The sequence below is a fragment of the Vidua chalybeata genome, chromosome 1 (assembly GCF_026979565.1).
Source record: "Vidua chalybeata isolate OUT-0048 chromosome 1, bVidCha1 merged haplotype, whole genome shotgun sequence".
NCBI classification, from domain to species: domain Eukaryota; kingdom Metazoa; phylum Chordata; class Aves; order Passeriformes; family Viduidae; genus Vidua; species Vidua chalybeata.
This window is the reverse complement of record NC_071530.1, coordinates 16,906,470-16,912,626: the sequence shown is the minus strand read 5'-3', so window position 1 is coordinate 16,912,626 and position 6,157 is coordinate 16,906,470. Positions and strand designations below refer to the sequence as shown.

General features: G+C 45.6%; 1 protein-coding gene across 3 annotated transcripts in view; it reads left to right on the top strand.

Annotated features, from left to right (window-relative positions):
- The first annotated feature begins 598 nt into the window (after positions 1–598).
- Positions 599–6,157, top strand: part of MYO3A (myosin IIIA) — a 115,126-nt gene continuing 109,567 nt past the window's right edge. For all 3 annotated transcript variants that reach the window (XM_053962972.1, XM_053962980.1, XM_053962989.1), the window contains exon 1: positions 599–748. The gene's annotated coding sequence lies outside the window, so the exon portion shown is untranslated. The remainder of the gene's footprint in view (positions 749–6,157) is intronic.

Sequence of the window (6,157 nt, the reverse complement as noted above, 5' to 3'; positions counted from 1 at the left end):
GCAGTGAATTTGTCAGGGATCTTGCAAAGAAAACCTAACTAGCATAATTAAAGCCTGGTTCATGTACCATATAGCAGCTGTACTCCTAAAATTCATCCATTTCCAACTTTTGAGTACTTTGTCTTGCAACTTCACCCTGCTATTACGTTATTACACTTATGTTGTGCTGTTGCGGTGCAGTCACCTCTTTGCAACGCGTACTAACGTGAGCTCGGGGCATGCACCAGATGTGAATTACTTTTACAGGGCCGGGTAGGTCCATTACGTTTCCTCAGGGCAGCGCAGCCATGGGCTGCCCCAAGGGCACGAGCTGCAGCTCTCCCGTGCCAGGCCAGCAGCCTCGCTGGGGCTCGGCGGCCGCCCGGCGCCGTGTAATCCCCGCGGGGCGGATCAGGGTGCGGGGGCCGTGTCCCGGCTCTGGAGGCGGCCGGCCCGGGATCCCCAGTGGCCGCGGCCGGCCCGGCTGCCCCTCAGCGGCCGCCGCTCCCGCCGGGAGGGAGCCTGGGCCGCCCCGGGGCCCCCGCCGCGCCCTGCCCGGGGCGGGCCGAACCCTCCGGCTTTGCCGGCGCCTGCGGGGGATTAGCGGGGCAAAGCGCTCATCCGCCGCTGACCCCGAGGCGGGACCGCAGCCGGGCCGGGCCCGTCCGCAGGAGGAGGAGGGCGACGCCGAGGCACGGTGGCCGGAGGTGCCGCGGCCCCTGCCCCCTCGGCGGGGCTGGCTCGGCGGGGACCGGAGGTTTCGCTGCGGGTAATCCCCGGCCGGGAGCGGCGGGCAGGGCACCAGGGCGAGTCCCAGCGCCGGTGCCTCAGAGGGGGCTCTCCGCGGAGCTGCGCTGCCCGGCGGCCACGCCTCGCCGAGGGGCTTCGGGGCGGACCCCGCGGAATGGTGGCCCGGCCCCTGGGGGGTGGTGCGGGCCGGGCCGGGCCGGGCCGGGGCGCTGCCTGCCGCCGGGGCTCCGCTCCTGACGGGACAGGCGCGCCCGGCAGCGGTGGGGTAGACGGGGGCTGCTCGGAGCCGGGAGCTCCGGGCACCGGGGCATGTGTGGGTTGGCTCGTGCGGTCTCTCGTTCAGCTGAATCCTGCTTGTTTCCAGATTTTTTGTTGTTGTTGTTTTTGTTTTTTTCTCCCTCTTTTTTTCTGTGTCTTTTTGTTTGTTTTTTTTTTGTTTGTTTTTTTTTTTTTTTTTTTTCCCCTTGTGAGTGAGCTTCTGGATAAGAAACGGGTGCGGAGTCGTCGGGAGAGATGCCTGGCCCGCGTGGTGCCCGCGGTGAGGCAGCCGGGCGCTCGCGGAGCAGGGCAAAGCGCCGCCCGCCCGAGGGACACGCGCGGCTGCGGCGTGACCGTGGCCTCGGCAGGGCACATGTACAGTCCTGCCGTGACCACTGTACACTCACACCCCGTCACTTCTTGTTGGCTAATGCTAAGTGCTAGCAAGTTTGCTTGTTGTCTGCAATGCCTTCCTTATCTTGCTATCAAGTTACTGTATCGCCTTAATTTCAAGACCTGACAAAGCTTGTTGATACAGCGGCTTAATTAATTTTGAGTTGCCACTTTTCTGTCGTTAGAAGTTCTGAGAAATACGGAGTGAGTGAGGTCACACCATATTGGTTTTAATGGCTTTATAAAGTTTTTCTGTGTTAAAATAGGAAAATTAAGTGATGCTTCAGCTTTGAAAACCAGGTTATTTGCTAATATACTGATCTAGTGTTTAGTCACTGAAAAATTATCCTCATCATTTGCAGCACGTCTCTTCTAGGAGCCACAAAATTAGCTGGGTATAATTCAGTTCATGGATTGCTAATGTCAGTTCATTACTTCTGGTGGCACAAAGTCCAAATACAAATTGAAATTCCCCCTTCCATTATTAATCTTCTTTCATTATTGTAATGCCCCTGCAAAAATACTGTTGGATGATAAGTGCCACAAAAATCTTTAGTTGTCATTTGTTTTAAAAACATCAGAGCTTTAAAAATTGATGACAGTAATTAAATTTAATGTTTTGTTTCCCTGTTCTTTTCATACCCTCTTTCTTTAACTAAAGGTTGGCTTTTAGAAAGGTTTGGGTTCTGTACTTGTATCAAGTTTAAACTCTGAAGGATTTGCAATCTAGTGGGTAGCCCCTTTGCATGAGAATAGATTGAATGCTTATTGAATGCTTACAGCCCTCACTGATTCTTTAACCTGTTGCTTAAAAATCCCCTCCTCCAATGGAGTTGCCTTAGAGCTGTAAGCCTCAGCATGCAGTGTGACTTTCACTGTTGTGGGGCATGGCAGGGAATTGATGGAAACCAAGGTGGAACCTAGCACTGAAGCAGATCCCTTGCATCTGTGCTCTCTGAGAACATCCAGAAAGCAAGGAGCTGGAGCCTGCCATGAGCAGGGCTGGCCAGTTCAGTCTGCAGCAAGTCAAAATGTCAAGATCAGCTGAATAATAATCTGCAGATGAAATGTCAGTGTGGACACCCAATATGCATTTATCAATAGCAGGAGATCAGGTACTGATACCGCACAGTACTGCTTCTCTACTGCATGTAGAAGTTTTATACAGGTCAAGGAGTCCAGAGGCATCAAATGTCTCTGAAAGCTGTCTTGCTTTGTTGGGAAAGTTGTCACTGGATAACAGTTACCAAAGAAAAAAAGTGTTTTTAGAAACAGAAGAAGCAGTTACCCGGCCTTTCAGAGAGAAAACATTAAAAAGTGGCCTCAAAACCAGATAAATTTCTTCCATGAACAGCCCTGAGATTGATGTATGTATGTTGAATTGTGCCCAGGAGATATATTGCCTAAATTGAATACCACTCCTTGCCTCCAAATGCTTTATTTAACCATTTATTCCTGCATTTACATTAATTTAGGGTTTGGTTGCTGGATTCAAAGTTTGCTTGGCAATGTCATTGCATGGTGCTTGCCTTTTTCATACATCATCAGACAACGTCCAAGTCACCTGATGGCTTTCAGGTGATGAGATGTGGCTGGCTTGCAGTTTTCCTGTCTGTAGTATGGAGCTGATACTCATTTTGTCAGTTGCCAAGCTAAAACTCTTTATTTCCAGCATTTAAGTAGATAGAATTAATTTACCTTAACATGTCTGTATCTGAAGCAGTGTAACGGGGCTCCTGTTGTAGGCAATGGAACTTAGCTAGTAGAATCAACAGTGTCTGGAGACTGAGCTGTCTTATGCAGATAAATGCTAACCAGGTGAGGTGAATCAAATTTCTATTTCTTTGATTGAAATGGAATTAAAGCATCTATCTTAGGTTCCAATAGGTGTATTCTACACATCAGCTTAGGTGAAGCCTACCTAAATTGATGTCTTGTGTCTTTCTTACTGGTGTAAGCACACAACAGCAAAAGGCATGGACTGACTGTTAGAGAAGGTTGTTGAATTTTATTCTTCATCTACCATATCTGGGACTAAAGAGGTGTTTTTTCCCTCTGGAAGGTTTCTTGCAGACAGGAAGGACAATTGAAAGCAATGGGGAATATATAGAGTAGAAAGTAGTAAGCAAATTGATGTGCAATTGAAGAGGATAATTTGTCTAGACATATGGAGAGTACAAAAATTATGTAATTATGCAGATCTGTTGTTGTTTTAGAGTGAAATTATAATGCTAAGTGCATTCAGATTTTGGCAAATTAAGTAAAAAAAAAAAAAATCCAAAAACCAGCCTGCAAACCTCCAAACACTTGTCTTTAACTAATGGCCAAATTAGATGATCTGCCCACACCAAGCTTAGATTTGAGTATAGTTCCCATTCAGATATAGGTTGCATCACCATTGAAATGAGAGGCTAAATATTCCCCCAGAATTGAATGGGAGTGATATTTGAATTTCCAGAGCAAAACTTACTCATTGAATGATGGCTAAGATAATATACTATATAAATGAGTTATTATAGCTCTAGCTAAGAATATAAGCTACAGTCCATGCTCTTAGTTGAATAATCAAATTATTTATCCAGAATTTGCTAGGTGCTAGTACGATGAAGGGCATATTGTAGCCTCATGCTTTTTGGCTTGTTTTGAGAATTCCATGTGGCAGGCTTTAACTTTCTTATTAAGTACTTGTCAGTGTGGCAGAACTCATGAAATAAGAAGAAATGTGGTTTGGGATTTGATTGTGCCATTGCATTAAGTATTAGAAGGCCCCACTGTGCCTTGTGATTAGTGCCAGACCAAAGAACTTCCAAATTAGATATTGAATAAAGCAATAAAGGGGGAAAAAAAAGTAAGGTGAGATGGAGATTTTTATTTGATGTAACAAGCTCTCTACTCTTGTTTTGTTTTTGTTAGGGTGATTACTTTTTCTGGCATCCATTAGGCAAGAGGTTGAAGTTTCAGAATCTGAAGGAATGCATTGTGTCACCTTCAGAAGTAATAGGCCTGATACGCCATGTGTGCCAGTGTTCTTGGCACCTGACATCTGCCAGTCCTGACATACAGGAAGATGTCTGGCACATTTCAGGGTAGGATGTGTGCAAGAGCTCTCTGGTTAAACATAAGGAATGTTTAGAATGTGAAGGAGAGAGGGATGGGGGCAAATAAACCAGAAGACAGCCTTAGTAGGTATGTGTTGAACTGAACTGATGAGGTCCTGGTTCCAGTTTTCAAGACCAGAAAGTTGTGGTAGCCAGGAGACAAGATGCTGATGGGAACCTAAAGGCTGCATTCATTGTAGTTAAATGTGAATAGATGTCTGCTTTGCTAATCCTGTAGGCTCCCTGTGTGGAGGAAGATGAGTGACATCAGGCAAGGAGTTCTCATTTTATTAGCTCTTTATGGAGGAAATGGGTATGTTTTCATCCAACTGAGATGAAGGTCTATTCAGAAACTGTTGGGGGGGAAAGGTTATTAGAAAGTTGCACAGTTAGGTGGTATGAAACAATGGTGAAAATATTGGATCAACATATAATATTCTGTGTGAAATTCAGGCTCATTGCTCCATTTCAACCCAGCTGGCAAAAGCAAAACCAATTGCTTATTCCCATGTGACTGTGTTGTCTCTAGTGCTCTGTGGCCTTGACTAAAAAGCCCTCCACAGGGCAATTGGTTTGTGTCTGAAGCTTTGGGTCTGATAAATGTACTTCACTGAGTTGCCTTGGCAGCAATGAGATAGTCCAGAGGAGATATACTATACTTTTCAGCAGGCTTCCCCTTCCCCCTCCAAACTGACTAGATAATGAAAATTATGGAGAATGCAGTGGTCTGTCAGCAGCGCTGCTAAACAGGGCATCTGTGGGTATCTCTAATATTTGGCCTGAAGTCTGCTGTATCGGGTGCATATGTTTGATGTGAAGCAAAAAAGCATATAGGAATCACTCATAAGAATTCTTACCCAGTTTGTTCTTATAACTGGCACCAAATCCCCATCTCAGATAAAAAAAAAAAAAACACCAACAAACAAACAAAAACCCCAAACCTTGTTTTGTTGGAACTCCAAATCTATTTTTTCCTTGTCTTGAATATCCTGAATTTAATTGCTGTGTCTGTCTGTTTGGCTCTCTCAGACTTACAGGACAATGTACTCTGTGATTTAAACTTTGTTTCATGAACTCATTAAGAACTATAACTAACATGACAAAGAGGGGCTCTATCCCCTTTTGCCTAGATCAGTCTATCACATTAATTCATTTATGCACCATTCAAGCCATAAGGTTTCATAATTTATAACCTATATCTCTTAATTGGTACACCTCCAAGCAAAACAAAAGAATAAAACCTACCTGAGGTTTTAATTTTTTTTAAATAAAACCTACCTGATTATCCCTTCTCCTCTGTCATGGGACAAGTGTTCCCTTTATCACACCAAGTAGCAGGAAGGCCTCAGCAGTCCAGCTCCTGTTGGATTTGCTTCTAAAGCTTTTTGGTTAAGCTGATATTTTATACCTTCCGGCTTGGAGGTTTGGCCTATACCATTTTTTATAGGTGAGCAGATTCTGGGGAAACTGCAACAGGAAAGATGACAGGAGGCAGAGATTTGCCAGTGATAATGGTGCATAATGCTCATAATGGCTCTTGAGCTCTTTCAGGCCACCTGTCTGCCTACTTGGTGCTCTTGCTTTGACTTACTGGCACTGTGCTCAGCATCCATCAGGCCTCACCAGCAGGTTAGCCAAAATCTGAGCAGAAGCTGAGCAAACTGTCACACTGAACACAC